The following is a 20,483-nucleotide window of genomic DNA, read 5'->3' as shown; positions in this document are numbered from 1 at the left end:
CTTGCAAAAGAAGCACTCCACTTGGCTCTGGTCGGGCTTGTGCTTCTTGGTCTGACCCTATGCAAACGTCCAAGTATTCGGCAGCACCTTCTTGTTCTTCTTCTTCTTGTTCTTCTTCCCTTTCTTAAAGGGTCGACGACCAGAAGAAGATCTTCCCACAACATTCACCGACTCCTTATGGAGCTGGTGGTCCTTCTCAAAGTTCTGCAGCAACCCCAACAAGCCGTGATAGTTCGCTGCAAGCTTTGTCATTCGAAAATGAGTAAGGAAGGGGAGGAAGGACTTGGGCAATGAATTAAGGATTGCATCCTTACCGAGCTGCTCGTGCAGGGGAAAGCCCAGTTTACTTAGGCGCTCAATCATTTCGATCATGTACAGTACATGATCAATGACTGAGGCCCCATCTCTCATCCGAGCATTGAAAATGGCATAACTAGTTTTGTGCCTTTCAACGTCGTCAGGCATGCCAAAGGAGTCGTTCAACATTTGAAGCATCTCCTGTGGCTGGACATTCTCAAACCTGTGGCTGAACTCATCATTCATTGCCCCCAGTGTTGCCCAGCGATGCAACCCAAGAGGGGGGGGTGAATTGGGTTTCTAAAAATTTTAGGCTTAATTAATTACTTATGATGAATGAGAACAAAGACTTTAAATTAAGATTAATTTTCTAAAGCAAGAATGCAAGGATATAATAAAGAAATAAAGAGAAACAATAAAGCACACCACAAACACAAGGATTTATAGTGGTTCGATGCCAACCTTGCACCTACATCCACTCCCCAAGCTCCTACTTGAGAATTTCAATCCACTATACTTGTATTCAACCTGAATACAAATGTCAGAAACTCTGACACTAGCTATCCCAAGCTAGTCTACTTATTTTCCGGGTATAAGTCAACCCAAAACACTCCGATTTCAGGTTCGGATCAACCTTCCCTTGTTTTGGAAATCCTCCAAAAACAAGAACAAATACTCACAAAGAGTAAAATAGCTTAGAGCACAAATTAATACAATAACAGCTCCTTAAATGAGCGAATATAACAATAAAAATACTTTACTCAAATGAAGAATTCCTTTTTGGATTTTCTCAAGGTGGATGAACGCTTGAATGAATGCTTGAGAAGGGAATGATCTTTGATTGAAGACTTCTTGAAGGCTTTGAAGGATCTCTAGATCAAGGTTGAAACAATAGGCGTGAAAAATCCTCTCTTTGAATGCTCTTGAATCTCTTTCACAATCTCTCGTGTGGATTTTGGATCCTCTTTTCTTTTTCTCTCGAATATCTCGTTGATCACTTCGTGTATATTTTGGATCCTCTCTTTTGTATTTGATCTCTCGTTTGATCTACCGTTTCTTTCACCATTTGAAACCTTTTATAACCTTAAGAAGCAAGAGAAAACATATTAGGTAGAAAAAGAGCCGTTAGAGCATTTTTAGGAAGCATAAAAGGCAATTAAAATGGGCAAAAAACTAGCCGTTGCGGATATTTTCCATCGCAGCGGTCGACTCATGAGTCGACTCATGCTTCAGGAGTCGACTCATGAGTCGACTTCTGTTGCAAAGACCAGAAACTTGGATTTCTGGATTTTTTGGCCCAAATCAGCAGAGGTCGACTCATGAGTCGACTCATGCCTTGTGGGTCGACTCATGAGTCGACTCACAGGTCGTGCCAAGCCAAAAATCCAGCGTGCCATGAGAATTTTTTGCGTGCCAATCAGCTCATAGTGCCATGAGTTGACTCATGAGTCGACTCATGCACTTCAAACCTTCATAACTTCAAAAATATAAGTCCAAAAACAATGAAATTTTACCAATAGATTACAAATCATTTATTCTACCAAATGATACTATCAAATCAGGATTTTAGTAAAATTATGATTTTGCCCTTGAAGAGCATAAGGACTTTTTCAATTTAAAATTATTTGTATCCCTTCAATCTGCTTTGTAATCATCAAAATCAATCTAGGAGCAACAATCTCCCCCTTTTTGATGATGACAAAATATTTGAACAAAAGCATTTATGTGAAACACTAATTTCAAAAGAATGCATTATAGGTGTATATGCTTGAAAAAAAATGATTCTTTTGGCATGGTCATATGCAAAAATAGTTTGTCCATTTTCATAAAGATTTGAAAAGAGTATTAGATCATTTTGAGTTTAAGATATATCAGAGCAAGAGAAAAATAAGTTTTGCAATGTATCAGAGCAAGAAAAATAATTTTTACAATGTTATCAGAAAAGATTTTTCAATGTATCAGAGAAAATTTCACACTGTATCAGAGCAAATTTTATGATGTATCAGAGAAAATTTACACTGTATCAGAGCAAATTTTATAATATATCAGAGAAAATTTCACACTGTATCAGAGAAAATTTACACTGTATCAGAGCAAATTTTATAATGTATCAGAGAAAATTTCACACTGTATCAGAGCAAATTTTATGATGTATCAGAGAAAATTTACACTGTATCAGAGCAAATTTTATAATGTATCAGAGAAAATTTCACACTGTATCAGAGCAAATTTTATAATGTATCAGAGCAAGTTAAAAAAAATTTAGGATGTATCAGAGTAAGGTAAATTTCTTAAGATGTATCAAGGTAAATAAAATTTCAAAAGATATATCAGAGCAAGTTGGAATTTTGAAGTATATCAGAGTATATTTAAAATTTTTAAAGCAAATCAGAGCATATGTAAAGAAGTAATTTAAAAGTTACTTATTTGCATTGTACTTAGCATTGTATTTTTGATATTATTTTTTAAATTTTTAATTCATTCATTAATTTCTCATAATTTGTAGTTTTGATTGCTTTTTCTTTAATTGCTCATAATTTATGATTTTGCTTTTGATGGATGGCTTTTTGTTTAATTTCTGTCTGATACCAAATTTCTCAAATTTTTGTTTAATTTCTCCAATTTTTGTTTAATTTCTCCCCCTTTTTGACATCATCAAACATGGTTAACTCTTCCTTTTTCTGAAACATTCTTTAATTTCTCCCCTTTAGAGTTTATCACAGATGTTTGCTCCCCCTTAATATAGCAATTATCAACAGCAAACAACAACGAAGAGAAGACAATATTTCAATAAGGAGAATATATATAACCAAAATATGATCGATATCATCACAAAAGGTAGAAATATAAGTAAAAGATGATTCCATTAAAACCATAATTGTTTCAATACATAGTTCATATTATAAAAGTCAACCAGCTAATTGTCAATACATGACCCCAAAATACAGATCCTAGAACAAGACACTAATACCTAGGATCTAGTAAAGATCATGAGAAGTCATGGATCGGAGTCATCAGATATGGGATGAGAAGCTAATGGATCAGAAGTGCGTCCTCTACCCCGTCTGCCTCTGGCACGAGCAGGAGAGCGAGATGAACTGGGAGGCTGAGTACGCTGAGATGCTAAGGACTGAACAGAAAGGGTGAGTCTAATGGAATCAAGTACGTTCAGTGCTCTGGAAACAGACTGTAGTAGAGCAGTAAATGAGTGGTAGCATGCTCACTCGATCCTCGGATCTCTTTCCTCAGTAACTCATATCCACCTTCTAGTGCTCCTCTGAGCCTGCCAGCCTCTGCAGTGAGGTCTGTGACCTCAATAGTTGACTCCTGTGGCTTAGGATGGGCCAAAGCAAGGACTTGTCCCTGCAAGTCTAGAACTCTGTCAGTCAGTCTCCAGACGGTGTCCTCAAGCTGCTGGATCCGGATGGACTGATCTGATATCATCTGAAATATAGTGGAGATGTGGGGAGTAATGGTCTGATCAGAAGAAGTGGCTCCTGGTGCAAAAGCAGTACTACTCCACTGACTAGATAGTAAAGAAGCCACACGCTGTGATATCTGCTCGATCTGATCGTCAGCCAGTCTGAACTCTGATTGAGGTGCTCTGCTCTCTGGCTGATACACTGGTGTGGGCATCCTAGTAAACTCTGAAGGGCCAGCCTCTGTATCAGAAATGAACTGAATATGTGGTGATGCTACCCTGAAGTCATGGACAGGAGATGATGGACCTTCTTCTTCTACTCTGCCTTCAGTTCTGTCTTCAGCTCTATCTTCAGTTCTCTCTTCAGTTCTCTCTTCAGTTCTCTCCTCAGATCCCTTGATCCAACCACCATCAGTCTTTGTAAATCCTATTCGGTGCAGGGTGTGTTGGTTGAAAGTGTCTACATGAGAGAGCTTAGTAGAAGCCTCCCCCTCACAGCTAACTCCAAACCTCCTAAATACTCTAGTAAGGGCCATACCATAAGGCAAGTGTGCCTTTGATCTGTTCAAAGTTTCTCTCATGGCCTCTATCATAAGTGCAGGGAGGTTCAGGGGTGTCTGAGTGATGACATGAAACATGATACAAACATCTTTGCTAGAAAGTAAATCATGCCTACCACTCCTAGGAAAGAAGAGCTTCGTTACCATTTGATGTAGGATCCTCATCTCAATGGACAAAATCTTTGCTTCCAATTTATTTAAACTTCCTGAATAAGTTTCTCCTAGAATAACTCTTATCCCCTCTTCTTTTACTGGAGTTCCATATAAGAGTAACCTTCACTAGGCAACTGAAGTATTTCTCCCAATATCCTAGAATCCAAGCAGATATCAATTCCCTTGACTGTTGAAGTCACTGACCCATTTCCATAATGTAGGTTTTGGTAGAATTCTCTAACTAGGTCAACATAGGTGACTTCCTTAAGGGAGAGTAGAAATCCCATCCTTGGTTTTTAATCTTACTTGCAAAAGTAAAACCTTCTTTCTCAAAGAACCAAAAATCTATATTCTTTCCGGTTTCGACTTTTCTATCGGAAAGAGGATTCTTACTGGGGCTTGGGAAGGATTGAGAGGGACCTTGAGCAGATACTGAAACTAGAGTGGGAGCAGTTGAAGACTGAGCATGCCTTTTCTTTCGGATAATTTTTTCAGGCTCACGGATTGACTTCCTTCTTTGGGGAAGTTTCATCTTTGGAGCCATATTCAATATAGTAGCAGGCAAGGAGACTTGAATTGAGTGGAGGAGGGATCACAAGAGAGTGAAGAGGGATTTTGGTGGAGAAAAGAAGTGGATTTGGGAAGATCGGTGAAGTGCTAGGGCACGTTCCAACCGTGCCAAACAATGTGAGAAAGCACAAAAAATTCCTTTCCAAGGAGGCGATTTTTGGTGGAGAGGAGGAGGGAGAATTGCTTCGAATTGGATCCTTGGATTTGGAGCAAAAAGAGTTGGAGAAGACGGCTTTTGGAAGGAGGATGATGAGAAGATGAGTCGTCTCACGAACAGGGATCCAATATAAAAACAATGAGCCCGTGGAAAGTTTGAGGAAATAACAAGTTTGCCATTGAGTCGACTCATGGGGGTCGACTCATGAAGTTCAGAAATTCAGAAGAAATGCGAATAAATTCCAAAAAAATTCGAAATTTTGGGAGAAGAAATTTTGCTCAATGATAAGTTTTTAGAATGATAAATTTGAGCTTTTGGGACCAGGATAGATGTTGGAAATTGAGCTCTAAGAGTTTTTGACATCAATTCTTTGGAAATTGAGAAATTTTAGGCATATGGATCTAGAATTCCTAGATTTCTCCTAATTTCACAGAATCTATCCTCACTAAGGGCCTTTGTAAAGATATCAGCTAATTGATTTTCAGTGCAAACATATTCAAGAATTACATTTTTGTTTTGAACATGTTCTCTTATAAAATGATGTCTTATTTCAATATGTTTGGATCTTGAGTGTTGAATTGGATTTTTAGATAAATTTATGGCACTTGTGTTGTCACATCTTATTGGTGTTTTATTAAGTTTGATTCCAAAGTCTTCGAGTTGTTGCTTAATCCACAAGATTTGAGCACAACAACTTCCGACTGTAATGTATTCAGCCTCAGCCGTAGACAGTGCCACCGAATTTTGTTTCTTGCTAAACCATGAGATTAGGTTAACTCCAAGAAATTGGCAAGTTCCACTTGTGCTTTTTCTATCTAATTTACATCCAGCAAAATCAGCATCTGAATATCCTAATAAATCAATTTGTGAGTCCTTAGAGTACCATAACCCTAGAGTTTGAGTACCATTTAAGTATCTAAGGATTCTTTTAACAGCATTCAAATAAGATTCTTTAGGATTAGATTGATATCTAGCACATAAACAAACACTAAACATGATATCAGGCCTACTTGCAGTTAAATATAATAATGAGCCAATCATACCTCTATAGTATTTTAAGTCTACACATTTACCTTCATCATCCTTGTCAAGCTTACATGAGGGACTCATTGGTGTGCCAATTGGTTTGCAGTTCTCCATTCCAAATGTTTTGAGTAGTTCCTTGGTGTACTTGCTTTGGGTGATGGAGATTCCCTCTTTTGATTGTTTGATTTGGAGTCCGAGGAAGAAGGTGAGTTCTCCCATCATGCTCATCTCGAACTCCCCCTGCATAAGCTTAGCAAAGTCTTGACAAAGGGATTCATCAGTAGACCCAAAAATTATGTCATCAACATAAATTTGTATAACTAGCATATCATTTTGATTTCTTTTAATAAAGAGGGTTGTATCTACATTACCTCTTGAAAAACCATTATTTAGTAGAAATTTGCTTAGCCTATCATACCATGCTCTAGGTGCTTGTTTTAATCCATATAAAGCTTTATTTAATCTAAAGACATGATTAGGAAAAGCATGACTTTCAAATCCAGGGGGTTGTTCTACATATACTTCTTCAGCGATATATCCATTTAAAAATGTACTTTTAACATCCATTTGAAATAATTTGAATTTCATAAACAAGCATATGCAAGTAGAAGTCTAATAGCTTCTAATCTAGCAACAGGTGCAAAGGTTTCATCAAAATCAATTCCTTCTTCTTGATTATATCCCTTAGCAACCAGTCTTGCTTTATTTCTAATTACATTTCCATGCTCATCTAATTTGTTTCTAAAGACCCATTTTGTGCCAATTATTGAATAATTTTTAGGTCTTGATACTAAGGTCCAAACATTATTTCTTTCAAATTGATTAAGTTCCTCTTGCATAGCATTAATCCAATTATGATCATTTTCAGCTTCTTCAAAAGTTTTAGGTTCAAGATGAGATACAAAAGCACAATGATTAACTATATCTCTAAGTGAAGAACGGGTTTTTACCCCATGCATAGGATCACCAATAATTAACTCCTTAGGGTGATTGTGAACATACCTCCATTCCTTGGGTAGGTCATTTGTACCTTGAGGTTGTTCTTGAATTTCTTCACCTCTCTCATCTTGTTCGTCTTCTTGATCCTTGTCTTCTGGAGTTGCTGAATCTTTCAGATTGATCTCCTTCATACCTTCTATTAGTGGATCTGCATCATCAATACCCTCATTCTTTCTTGAAGGAAGATCGTTAGATTCATCAAAAACAACATGTATGGACTCCTCAACTACTAAAGTTCTTTTGTTGAAAACTCTAAATGCTTTACTAGTGGAGGAGTAACCTAAAAAGATTGCTTTATCTGATTTTGCATCAAATTTACTAAGTCTTTCTTTACCATTATTTAATACAAAATATCGATAACCAAAAATATGAAAATATGCAATATTTGATTTTCTTCCTTTCCAAAGTTCATAGGGGGTTTTCTTTAAAAATTGTCTAATTAATGCATGATTTAAAATGTAACATGCTGTGTTAATGGCTTCCGCCCAAAAATATCTTGGAAGGTTGCTTTCACAGAGTATGGTACGGGCCATTTCTTCTAAGGTTCTATTTTTTCTTTCAACTACCCCATTCTGTTGGGGTGTCCTAGGAGCAGAGAAGTTATGGCCAATTCCATTTTTATCACAAAAATTTTCAAAGTCTTGATTTTCAAATTCAGTTCCATGATCACTTCTAATATTTTGAATTGAAAATCCTTTTTCATTAGTGACTTTTCGGTGAAATTTAGTGAAAATATGAAAAGTTTCATTTTTGTGTTCCAAAAAGAAAACCCAAGTAAAATGAGAGTAATCATCTATAATTACAAAGCCATATCGTTTTCCTCCTAGACTAGTGATTCTTGTTGGTCCAAATAAGTCCATATGTAAGAGCTCTAAGGGTCTAGAAGTTGAAACAGTATTTTTGGATTTAAATGAAACTCTAGTTTGTTTACCTAATTGGCATGCATTACAAATTCTATCCTTTTCAAAATTCAGTTTTGGCAAATCAAGAACTAAATCTTTCTTAATTAATTTTGAAAGAGAATGCATGCTAATATGTGCAAGTCTACGATGTCACAGCCAACTAGTCTCATTAATTTTAGCATTCAAGGATACTAGGCATTGCATGTCTAATTTGGCTAAGTCATTCAAATCTACCATATAAACATTGCCATGCCTATGTCCTATAAATTTAATGCCATCGATAATAGGACTAGTCACAATGCAAACAGATGATTCAAAAACTACTTTATACCCTTTATCACAGAATTGACTAATGCTAAGTAAGTTATGCTTTAAACCTTTAACTAATAAAATATTCTCAATGTAATTGGAAGGAGTGATACCAATGTTACCTATCCCGATGATCTTTCCTTTGCCATTATCTCCAAAGGTGACCATCCCTCCATCCTTAGCATCAAGCGTGATGAATTGTGATTCATCACCAGTCATGTGTCTCGAGCATCCACTGTCAAGATACCATTTCTTGTTTCCTTCTTGGGATGCTAGACACACCTGCAAGCAAAGGTCAAGTTTCTGTCTTAGGTACCCAAGCTTTCTTGGGTCCTTTTAGGTTAGTCAAAATGGTTCCTTTTGGAACCCATATTTTCTTTCTGTTTGCATATTTGTTAATAAGACATGTGTATGATTTATGTCCTATTCTTCCACATTTGAAACAAGTAATATTTGTAGACTTGTTACTTGAATAATTTACATAAATATCCTTCAGAAATTTTTGTTTCTTCAGAGGTTTATAGCCAAGTCCAGCTTTATCATATATAGCTTTCTGATTATCAAAGATCATATTTAGTTTGTTTAAACTTAAGGTGAACTTATCTACTATAGGTTTCAGCTTGTTAATTTCATTCTTTAAGTTTTGATTTTCTTGAATCAAGGTGGATTTTTCAATTGAAAGATTTTCAGCTTGTTTCACTAAGGACTGATTTTCCAATTTCAGTTCTTTGTTTTTCTTCCCTAGTTTCTTTAATTCATCAATTGAATCATAGAATGCTTCATGCAATTCTTCAAAAGTAAATTCACTAGTGGATTCAGAAGTTACCTCATTTTCGTGTGCCATCAGGCACAGGTTGGCTTGTTCTGTTGAGGTTTTCTCGTCGGAGCTTGAGTCATCACTCGCACTCCAAGTCGCCATCATTGCTTTCTTTTTGAACTTTTTGGTACCTTTCTTCAGTTGTGGACATTCGGATCTGAAATGTCCCGGCTTCTTGCACTCGTAGCATATAAGGGGTTGATCTTTCTCTTTTTCTTTGCTTTGTTCCCCTTTTGTGAACTTCTTTCTCATCCCCTGTTTCTTTTTTCTTAGAAACTTCTTAAATTTTCGAGTGATGAGTGCCATCTCTTCATCCTGTTCTTCATCTTCAGTGTCATCCGTTTCATAATCAGGCGAAGTTGTGGATTTGAGGGCAATGGTTCTTTTCTTTTTGACTTCATCCTCTTGATGTTGCTTCATGTTAAGTTCATGAATCATCAAGGATCCAAGAAGCTCTTCTAGAGGTAGAGTGTTCAAGTCCTTTGCTTCTTGGATGGCAGTCACCTTGGCTTCCCAAGTTCTAGGCAATGACCTGAGAATCTTCCTTACAAGTTCACTGTTAGTATAAGATTTGCCAAGACTCTTCAAACCATTGATTATATCAGTAAAACGAGTAAACATAGCAGTTATGGACTCATCATGCTCTATTTTGAACAATTCATATTTATGCACTAGCATGTTTATTTTAGTCTCTTTTACTTGATTTGTTCCCTCATGGGTTACTTCTAACCTATCCCATATTTCTTTAGCAGATGCACACGTAGAAATGCGATTAAATTCATTTGCATCTAGTGCACAATAAAGAACATTCATAGCTCTGGCATTTAATTGTGCCAATTTCTTATCAACCTCAACCCATTCTTTCTCGGGTTTGGTTGACTCCTCATCATTTATAATCTTGGTGGGTGTGTGAGGACCGTTCACTATGATACTCCACATATCATAGTCGAGTGCTTGTATGAATATCTTCATCCGAGCTTTCCAATAGGTGTAATTAGACCCATTGAAAAGTGGAGGTCGGTTTGTAGATTGCCCCTCGGCTAGAGAAGTACCGACATGGGTTGCCATAGATCTTTGGCTCTTTGATTGTTAGATCAAAGAAGGGCTAGAGCACCGGGCTCTGATACCACTTGTTGCCCAGTGATGCAACCCAAGAGGGGGGGGGTGAATTGGGTTTCTAAAAATTTTAGGCTTAATTAATTACTTATGATGAATGAGAACAAAGACTTTAAATTAAGATTAATTTTCTAAAGCAAGAATGCAAGGATATAATAAAGAAATAAAGAGAAACAATAAAGCACACCACAAACATAAGGATTTATAGTGGTTCGGTGCCAACCTTGCACCTACATCCACTCCCCAAGCTCTTACTTGGGAATTTCAATCCACTATACTTGTATTCAACCTGAATACAAATGTCAGAAACTCTGACACTAGCTATCCCAAGCTAGTCTACTTGTTTTCCGGGTACAAGTCAACCCAAAATACTCCGATTTCAGGTTCGGATCAACCTTCCCTTGTTTAGAAAATCCTCCAAAAATAAGAACAAATACTCACAAAGAGTAAAATAGCTTAGAGCACAAATTAATACAATAACAGCTCCTTAAATGAGCGAATATAACAATAAAAATACTTTACTCAAATGAAGAATCTCTTTTTGGATTTTCTCAAGGTGGATGAACGCTTGAATGAATGCTTGAGAAGGGAATGATCTTTGATTGAAGACTTCTTGAAGGCTTTGAAGGATCTCTAGATCAAGGTTGAAACAATAGGCGTGAAAAATCCTCTCTTTGAATGCTCTTGAATCTCTTTCACAATCTCTCGTGTGGATTTTGGATCCTCTTTTCTTTTTCTCTCGAATATCTCGTTGATCACTTCGTGTATATTTTGGATCCTCTCTTTTGTATTTGATCTCTCGTTTGATCTACCGTTTCTTTCACCATTTGAAACCTTTTATAACCTTAAGAAGCAAGAGAAAACATATTAGGCAGAAAAAGAGCCGTTAGAGCATTTTTAGGAAGCATAAAAGGCAATTAAAATGGACAAAAAACTAGTCGTTGCGGATATTTTCCGTCGCAGGGGTCGACTCATGAGTCGACTCATGCTTCAGGAGTCGACTCATGAGTCGACTTCTGTTGCAAAGACCAGAAACTTGGATTTTTGGATTTTTTGGCCCAAATCAGCAGAGGTCGACTCATGAGTCGACTCATGCCTTGTGGGTCGACTCATGAGTCGACTCACAGGTCATGCCAAGCCAAAAATCCAGCGTGCCATGAGAATTTTTTGCGTGCCAATCAGCTCATAGTGCCATGAGTTGACTCATGAGTCGACTCATGCACTTCAAACCTTCATAACTTCAAAAATATAAGTCCAAAAATAATAAAATTTTCACCAATAGATTACAAATCATTTGTTCTACCAAATGATACTATCAAATCAGGATTTTAGTAAAATTATGATTTTGCCCTTGAAGAGCATAAGGACTTTTTCAATTTAAAATTATTTGTATCCCTTCAATCTGCTTTGTAATCATCAAAATCAATCTAGGAGCAACACCCAGCATTATGCATCGAATGGTGGTGCAGTCGTTGAGCCACTTCTGATAAGTGTCTCAAACCATCCCTCTAACGTTCGGAGCTGGCTCCTCAGGTGCCAGATCCGTTACTACATAAAGGATCCGCTCATGCTCAAGGATGATTTTTAATTTTCGATATCAGCTATCGAAATTAGGTCCCATGAGCTTGTCATTATCTAATAATGACCGAAGCGATAGGGTAGTGGCCATAGCTGCATAAAGGAAAACCAGACCTCTATTAGTACATAAATTATAAATACTAAAGACTTGGACTTTAGTCTAAAGTTTCTCCCAGTATTTTTACGAACTGGTAGCCTCAACCTTCAATTCGAGAAATTATTTTAATTTCTTAGTGGGTACTAGAATCCACACAAACTACACACGAGCCCAACTTTGGTTGGTCAACCCATGTGCATCTATGGGTAGGTTCATAACCAGTTGTTTCTCTAAACAACTTCTAGTAATTGATTTTGCCCTAGAACTTAATCAGTAGGCTTTGGCCTCCACTGAAAAGATCTGATTAGGTCCAACCATTAACATGATTTGATTTGGTGAATCAGATAAATAAATGATCAGGCCCGACTTTGGTCGGCCAACCTGACAACCATCAGAAAGACTCAAACCAAATTATCATATTATGAATGATAATTTCATTAGTCAATAAGCACCAGGCCTTTGGGCCTCCAATGATTATTAAACTAAGGGACTCATTATCACTCACTTAATGGGAGGCTATGACTTAGTTATCACTATAACTTAATCATTTTTAGGACCTAATAATTTTTGAGGATTTTATTAAAGGATAGAAGAGAAGAAATTAACCAGCCAATTTCAATCCTCCCACTAACTTCAGCAAGTCAGATTAAAAAAGATTTAATTAAAGCTAGTATTAGGAGCACCTAAATCAGTCACACTGATTTACCTAATGACATGGGTGAGTCCTAATCACTAAGTGATCTAATCAAAATCTAACTCACCAGGTTGGCCAGATAAGTGAGATCAGTAGTGGGGATATTCCATTAACTCGTCAGAGATCAGATCAATGCGAGTAGCTCCCACTTAAGAACCACTAGTCAAACTGTCAAACTTAGCTTAGACACCAACCGGTTCATTAGTTTTAATTTGATCAACTTAGTAAATAGGGTTCCACTGCGTAGCCATGAATTAAGTCCATCTTAGTCTAGTTAATGACATGGACCCATTCAACTACAACTATTGGAGTTGAGTCTAGAGTGTCCTTGACCTAATCTAATTTAACTTTTGACTAGATTTGATCAATTACTCTAATTTAGTCTATTTCTTTAAGCTAACCTTAGGTCTAACCCAATTATGGACCTAATCCATCTAACCCATTGACCCACAAGTTTATACAATTGTCTTAGGTCTTAATTCACAATTCTAGACCAACTTGACAACACTTAATTCTTTTAATTAAGTATTTGGACTAATGGGTCAAGGTTTGGCTTTTCGAAAATAATTTTTAAATTTGAAAGGTTTTATTTTCTATTCACCAAACATGTTGACTCATTTCACAAATAGATTAGCACATTTCATAAATAACAATCCTATTGCTAATTACATAACAGAAAATAACTCAATCAAAATGAATCATGAATATTTTTTTAGATCTAATCTAACACATTCATGATAAATTTTATAATTGAACCTTTACAATTAAGTCCTTTCGCTGCTTCATCTACATGGGATATAATTGTAGCAGCACTCCTACCGCCAAAGGAGACCCCATCGAATGAGAGGAGAGGGCCTTTAAACCTTACTTTTCTCCTATGATCGGACGGCCATGGCAACCAATCCAATTTGATTACTTGCTACTTGGATCATGTATATCTAAATATACCAATTTCAAAATTTAAATTTCAAATTTTTAAATTTTTGAATTTAAAATTTCAAACAAATTTCAAATTTCAAATTTTTGAATTTCAAATTTTGAATTTTAAATTTTGAATTTCAAATTTGAAATTTCAACCAAATTTCAAATTTCAAATTTCAAATTTTTAATTTCAAATTTTGAATTTTGAATTTCAAATTTCAAAATTCAAATTTTGAATTTTGAATTTCAAATTTTGAATTTTGAATTTTGAATAACTTTCAAAATTTAAAATTTAAATTTTATATTTTAAATTTCAAATTTAAACTTTTAGATTACAACTTAATCTATGCATGCAAATTCATATATGATATCTTAGAACATGCTCTGATACCATTTGAAGTGAAATTTAATGTAGGGGTAAAATGGTAATTTTAATTTTTTTCAAAATTATGATTTTACAGTAGAAAATATTAATTAATCTAATTAATTAATATATGTTTATCCTGTACTAGAATCTAAATATGATATACAGCATGCATGTATTTAAATTTGAAATTAGAATTTGAACAGTAAATACTTTACTGTAATGTGTTCAGAACATAATACCTTTGTATGAGTAGTAGATCACCATAATTTGATCATCATCGAAAGAGTCTGATCATCATGACACAGTCACACAGCACATCTAGCCTCTGTGGATCATCCACATGAGGCTCTCGGTCTGATCGGCTCCTCACGGGTGCTAGCTCATTGTAAAGCCCTTTCGATGATCGATGCTGATCGAACTCCTTCGATCGATGTCTGCCAATTTTTTGGATACTCTGGATCATCAGTAGACATGCTTGAGAGAATGTTGAAGATCTTCCTAAAATTTAGTGGGCTCACGACACTCGTAGCTCACCTTCTCACTTCCCGAACCCCAGGTTGAAACCCTAGGGAACACACTGAAAACCCTGTGCTCAATTTTTTTTCTTTTCTTTCTTTTTCTCTCGAAAGTTTTAGACTTCCCACTCATGCACAAGAGTTCCTCATGCCCCACTTTGACCAGTTTGGCTAGGTAAGTGAATTCAAATGAGCGCAGATGTGTGAGGTGGCAGAGAGTTAAATTCAAAAGATGGTTTCATCCAAATTGAACCAACCTAATCAAAATAGGTTAAGCACAATTAGACTAAGTTAAACCCAACTTAATTAGGCTTAATTAGGCTCAATAAGATTTTAATCAAATCAAAAATTGACTAAGCCCAACCCCTGATTAAATCAGGGACCACACCATCTCGATGATTAGGTCAACACTTAACCTAATCGGGTCAAACCCAACTGAATCCAATTCAATTGGACTTGATCCAAAAATAATTACTCAATAAATTGAGTTAATTAGCGATCAAATCACTAATTAAACCTCTCATAAATATTGAGTCCAAATTCGATGGGCAATTGGGTATCAAAGTTCATCAATATGAAACCTTGATCGAAGAGCCCCAAACCAGTGGGACTCTTGACCCCGGTACCCAAAATGTGTGGGACTCATGATCAGAGAATCTTAATTCTCGATCACAGAGTCTTAGACACGTAGGACTCATAGTCCATGAATATTAGAACTCTTCATCAGTCATCAGATCAGATAGGAACCTCTGATATGTGTGACCCCATAGGTTCGAACCTAAGCTGGTAGCATAGGAACCAATTCCTGTACTAATCGAAGTGACCATCTAGCAATGGTACCCAACATTCGGATAGGTCGAATAGTCACAATTGCAACACTCAGAACCTACGTGAATATGGTTACTGTATAATTCATTCCTTTTGACCCCTGTGTTTAGGATGACTCAGGGTTAAACTGTCAACCCTGATTAGATCATCCGAGTCGTGCTCAACTCAAACAGTCTTGTGACTCCTCACTAGGACTACCCTGGCCAAGATTTTGCTAAATTGAAACATAACTGTACACAGCTCCTGAACTGGAGTGGTCAATCCCATCTTGACACACGCACCGACAAGTCAAGTACTTGACTACACCCAACAGCCTTCCGTCACTAAATTAGAAATTCAGGTAGTCCAGTGCCTAACTGCAGTGAGTTGCTTGCAAGTCACCATGGTGCTCTCAGGTCAGAGGGACATTTATACCCATATCCTATCGGAGCAAATCTCGACAGCAGAAATAGCTCCAGAGTTGGTCACGTTCAGTGTAGATGTCCCCTTACATCTCACCTGTATGCCATACCAGTGTCTCCACACTCTTTGGTTAAGAGGACAACCAACCTATATGGCACACAATGACCTATGCTCGATAAACATTGTTGTCCTTGGTAACAACGTATCATTTGGTCGCGAACAGGTTTAAGGACTAGTGACAAATCCTCCTTTGTCAAGTCTAAATAGTCCTAAGGACTTCACCACAACACAGGAGTTCATTAGAAGATGACAATTTGTGATGAAAAATATCAAAATAACTTTTATTTATTTATGATTTATGTACTAATACAATAAAGAGCACAACTATCAACAGGCTAACGATTGGCTTTGGGACACTATTCCCAACAGCTTGAACTTTCACAGAAGATATACATAGAGGAGGTGCTAAAAAAGTTTATTATGAAAAACTCTAAAAGAGGTTTATTACCTTTTAGACATGGCTTTCATCTCTCCAAGAAGATGTGCCCTAGCACACCTGAGGAGATTGAACGCATGAGCAAGATATCTTATGCTTTGGCAATAAGGAGCCTCATGTATGCCATGCTATGTACACGACGTGATATAACCCATGCTGTGAGTGTAACAAGCAGATATCAGTCGAATCCAGACGAAGAGCATTGGACTTCTGTGAAATGTATCCTTAAGTACTTGAGAAGGACTCAGGATATGTTTCTAATCTTTGGGAATGGAGAACTCCAGATTCAGGGATATACAGACTCAAACTTTATGTCTAATATAGATGATCGAAAGTCGACATCTGGGAGTCTGTTCATTTACAATGGTGGTGCAGTCAGCTAGAAGAGTTTCAAGCAGATAGTGATTGCTGATTCCACCATGGAGGCAGAGTATATTGCTGCATCGAAAGCTGTGAAGGAGACATTTTGGTACAAGAAGTTTGCCGCAGAGCTTGGAGTGATGTCATCGGATGCCATACCTCTTTACTGTGATAATAATGGCACCATAGCCCTAGCTTAGGAGCCAAGGTCTCACCAGAAGTCCAAGCACATTGAGCGGTGATTCCATCTGATCCGTGATTACCTCAAAAAAGGGTTATGTCAAGGAAAAGAGAGTTGACTCCACCGATAATGTGGCAGACCCACTGACTAAGCCATTGGGCCAACAGAAGATCGAAGCCCACTTTGAGAAGATGGGACTTAGATATGTAGCCAATTGGCATTAGGTCAAGTGGGAGTTTGTTAGATATGTGCCCTAGATGCCAGATCGGCTGATACATTCTTGTATAGATCTAAGGATAAATTTATAATTTTGACTATAAATGAATAAAAGGGTTATTCTTCTATCACATTGTGTACATTGTATCTGTGATACATCTTTTGAGTTAGTAGAAATGTTAATTCATATTTTTAAGAGTTAAAAATTTAATACATGAATTTACATTACTAACTCATAAACAGCTCCTGACCATAGGATCATCACGAGGATGGTGATCGATCCGGAAGGTTGGTGTACGATTGCTTTTTTAGAGTAGATGTGTCTTGAGTCTACGGTGTGGAGACATTGGAGTGAGAGTATAGATATTCATTGAGAATGAGAGTACTGAGCATGACCACCTCGAGCAGTCATAAGGAAGTCTACCTTCTCATCGATGACTAGCTCGATGCTGCAGTTGTGTGTCTAGTTCTTTGACCTGAGGTGCATCGATAGTTTACCTTGAGTGTGTTATAGTTTGACTACACCATAACTTGGTCTCCTAGCCATTTGGAATCCTGAGGTGTATGTTGGCTGTAGCATATTCATTATCGAAACTAGGTCGCACCAAGATGGGATCTATCAACCTCGGTAGATGAGAGGAGTAGTCCTATGATAATTGAAAGACCGAGTTCTTAAGCCCATGGCCATGGTAGAGTGAAATAATGAAAAAAGAGTTTTTCATTGGGGTTTCACATCAGACTCGGATCGATCAATTAACTCATATGACTGATGTTGGGTTTGACGAGTTTACCTTAACCCTAATTCAGTTGGGACTCATGATAGAGGAACTCAATCACACAGGTAGCTGCACCGAGAGGTTCATCTTCAATTTTGATGGGTTGCCACCATATACTGCTAGGTGTCACTAGTGGATTTTGAAAGCAATTAGAATGATATTGATAATCGATCATTCTAATTGTCTGAATCAGAAGAGTTCTGGTCCATTGAAAGGAGTTTCGATGATATCGGTGATGAGATCACGACATATCTCATTACCATACAGAATTGAACCTAACTGGGTCACACAAATAAGGATTAGGGTCTGGATGTCATCAATTGGGCTAACCCAATTGATTTGGATTAGATCCAACTAGGTTCAAGAAAATCGTGCTAGCACTCGATTGAGCCTAACTTTCTCCTTGTGTAATCTTTTCTGTCTCTACTGAGCGAAATATGATTTGACTCATTCTGAAAACCTTTGAAAGGTTTCTCTCAGTCTAAATGAAGCTTGTCCAGCTCAAAAAAAGCTTGTCTTAATTCATGAGATGAATTTAAGACAACACCTTCTAATTCCTAGCACCTGCCAATTTTATTTTAGGATATCTGTCAAATGTTGACATATGGGTCTTAAACTGAAGAGAGCTTATTGGAGGATTTTTGTGAGTGTCCACATACCAAAACCTAATTGAATTGGATGCCATAATCAGATTATGGCATGAGCCCAATGGGATTTAAGTGGGCACCCCAAATGGATAAGAACCAAAGAGTCCTGATAAACATAGACTCTTTGGCGCCACCTTGATTGAGCTTATCCAATGTTGGTGCCAACTTAGGAGAGAGGGTGGGGTTCTTATCTGATGTGATCAGATGATATCACTCCACCAATCAAAATTTTTTCAAAATTTATTAGAATTTTTTGATTGGTTGAATGATGTGGCATTGCGCAGTATACAAGGTTTATATAAACCCTGCTGCGCCTGGGATTTTATGAAAGAAATTGTTTTATGCACAAAATCAAATAGCTGCTTCCCCCTCCTCTCTTCTCCACATCCTCCCTACTTTCCTTCCTCCCCTCTTCACGTCCAAAGAGTTGGACATCCATCTGGCAAAGATCCAAGGCATGGTGATGCCTGGAACATAAGGCTACAGGACTTCTTTGAAAGGCTACTGCTCCAACTTCAGGAAGACTTTTGAAGATCTTCCTAATTTGATTTAAATCTAATTTTTGGAGAATAGATTTATGAGGAGAAGATGTTCTAGATCCTACTTGAGTGGATACTAGTAGAGGCCAGGTGCTTGTGTGGCTACATCAGAACCTCGGGCTGTGCAGAGATCATCTACAAGGTAATCAGATTACCCTTAAGGTACTTCTTCTTTCATCATAATTTTAGATTTAATTTTAGATTTTAAATATTAGATAATAAAATTAGATCTAGAGAATTAGATCTAAAATATGTAGGATAATTTTTTTTTAAATTATTCCATCCCAGATTTGATGAAATCTGGAAGATCTTACGAGGAAAAGCGATTTTCCTCCTTCATATTCCACATGCATTGGCAGCTGGCTCCTCAGGTGTAGGATCCGTTATCACATATAGGATCTGTTCATGCTCCAGAACTATTTTCAACTTTCGATACCAGCTATCGAAGTTGGATCCCACCAACTTATCATTGTCCAACAATGATCGGAGTGATAGGGAAGTGTCCATATCTGCACAAAGGAAAATCACAACCTAATTAGTAATTGATTCATTAAACCTAATGATTTAGACTTTAATCAAAAGATTTATTCTACTATTTTATTCGAATTGGTAGTCTCTACATCTAATTCGAGAAATTACCCTAATTCCTTAGTGGTACTAGAATCCACTTAGACTACACACAAGTCCAACTTTGGTTGGCTAACCATGTACATCTAAGGGTAGGTTCATAACCAATTATTTCTTTAAATAATTTTTAGTAATTTTATTTTTATCCCAGTCCCTAATCAGTAGGCTTTGGCCTCCACTGAAAAGGTCTGGTTAGGTCCAACCATTAACATGACCATACTGTTAGATGTGTGCCCTAGATGCCAGATTGGCTGACACATTCCTATACAAATCTAAAGGCAAATTTGTAATTTTGACTATAAATGAATAAAAAGGTTATTCTACTTTCATATTGTGTACATTATGTCTGTGATACATGAAAGGAATATGCTCTATAAGCCAATCAAACGGTATAATTTGATGGATATTCTTTTATCTCCCGACAACTCATATACTTATATTTTAAATAAATAAAGGTATTTAATTCATCATGTGCTGTGTTTTATTATGATAAACCCCATAAATCAGGGCTATGGTTTTGAGGGTTATGATGCGATTATACCAGTGAGACCTAAAACCTTAAAATCCTAATTTTAAATATTTTTAGTCGATGGAACATTGAGTAGGAGATCAATATTTTTGGTAAGACTGGTACATCCTGTGTATGCTCGATGGAGAGGGTAATTGATCTCACCATTACTTGTGCATGACACTAATATAAGGATGTAAGTGCTCATTAGAGAATGAGTTTACTAAATTGATCTAATTAAAGAACATCTGATGGAGTCTTATCTACATGTCAACAGATGTTTCTCATAGTGGGAATTGTGCATGTAAATCTTTTAACCTGAGACTGCCATAGAACCTCATAAACATGAATCCATATTTTGGATCATACTCATTCATGATTTAATCATGTACGGGGTGTTCTGG

This window comes from Elaeis guineensis, chromosome 9, assembly GCF_000442705.2.
Source record: "Elaeis guineensis isolate ETL-2024a chromosome 9, EG11, whole genome shotgun sequence".
In the NCBI taxonomy this organism is placed as follows: domain Eukaryota; kingdom Viridiplantae; phylum Streptophyta; class Magnoliopsida; order Arecales; family Arecaceae; genus Elaeis; species Elaeis guineensis.
Note: the sequence above shows the minus strand (reverse complement) of the source record.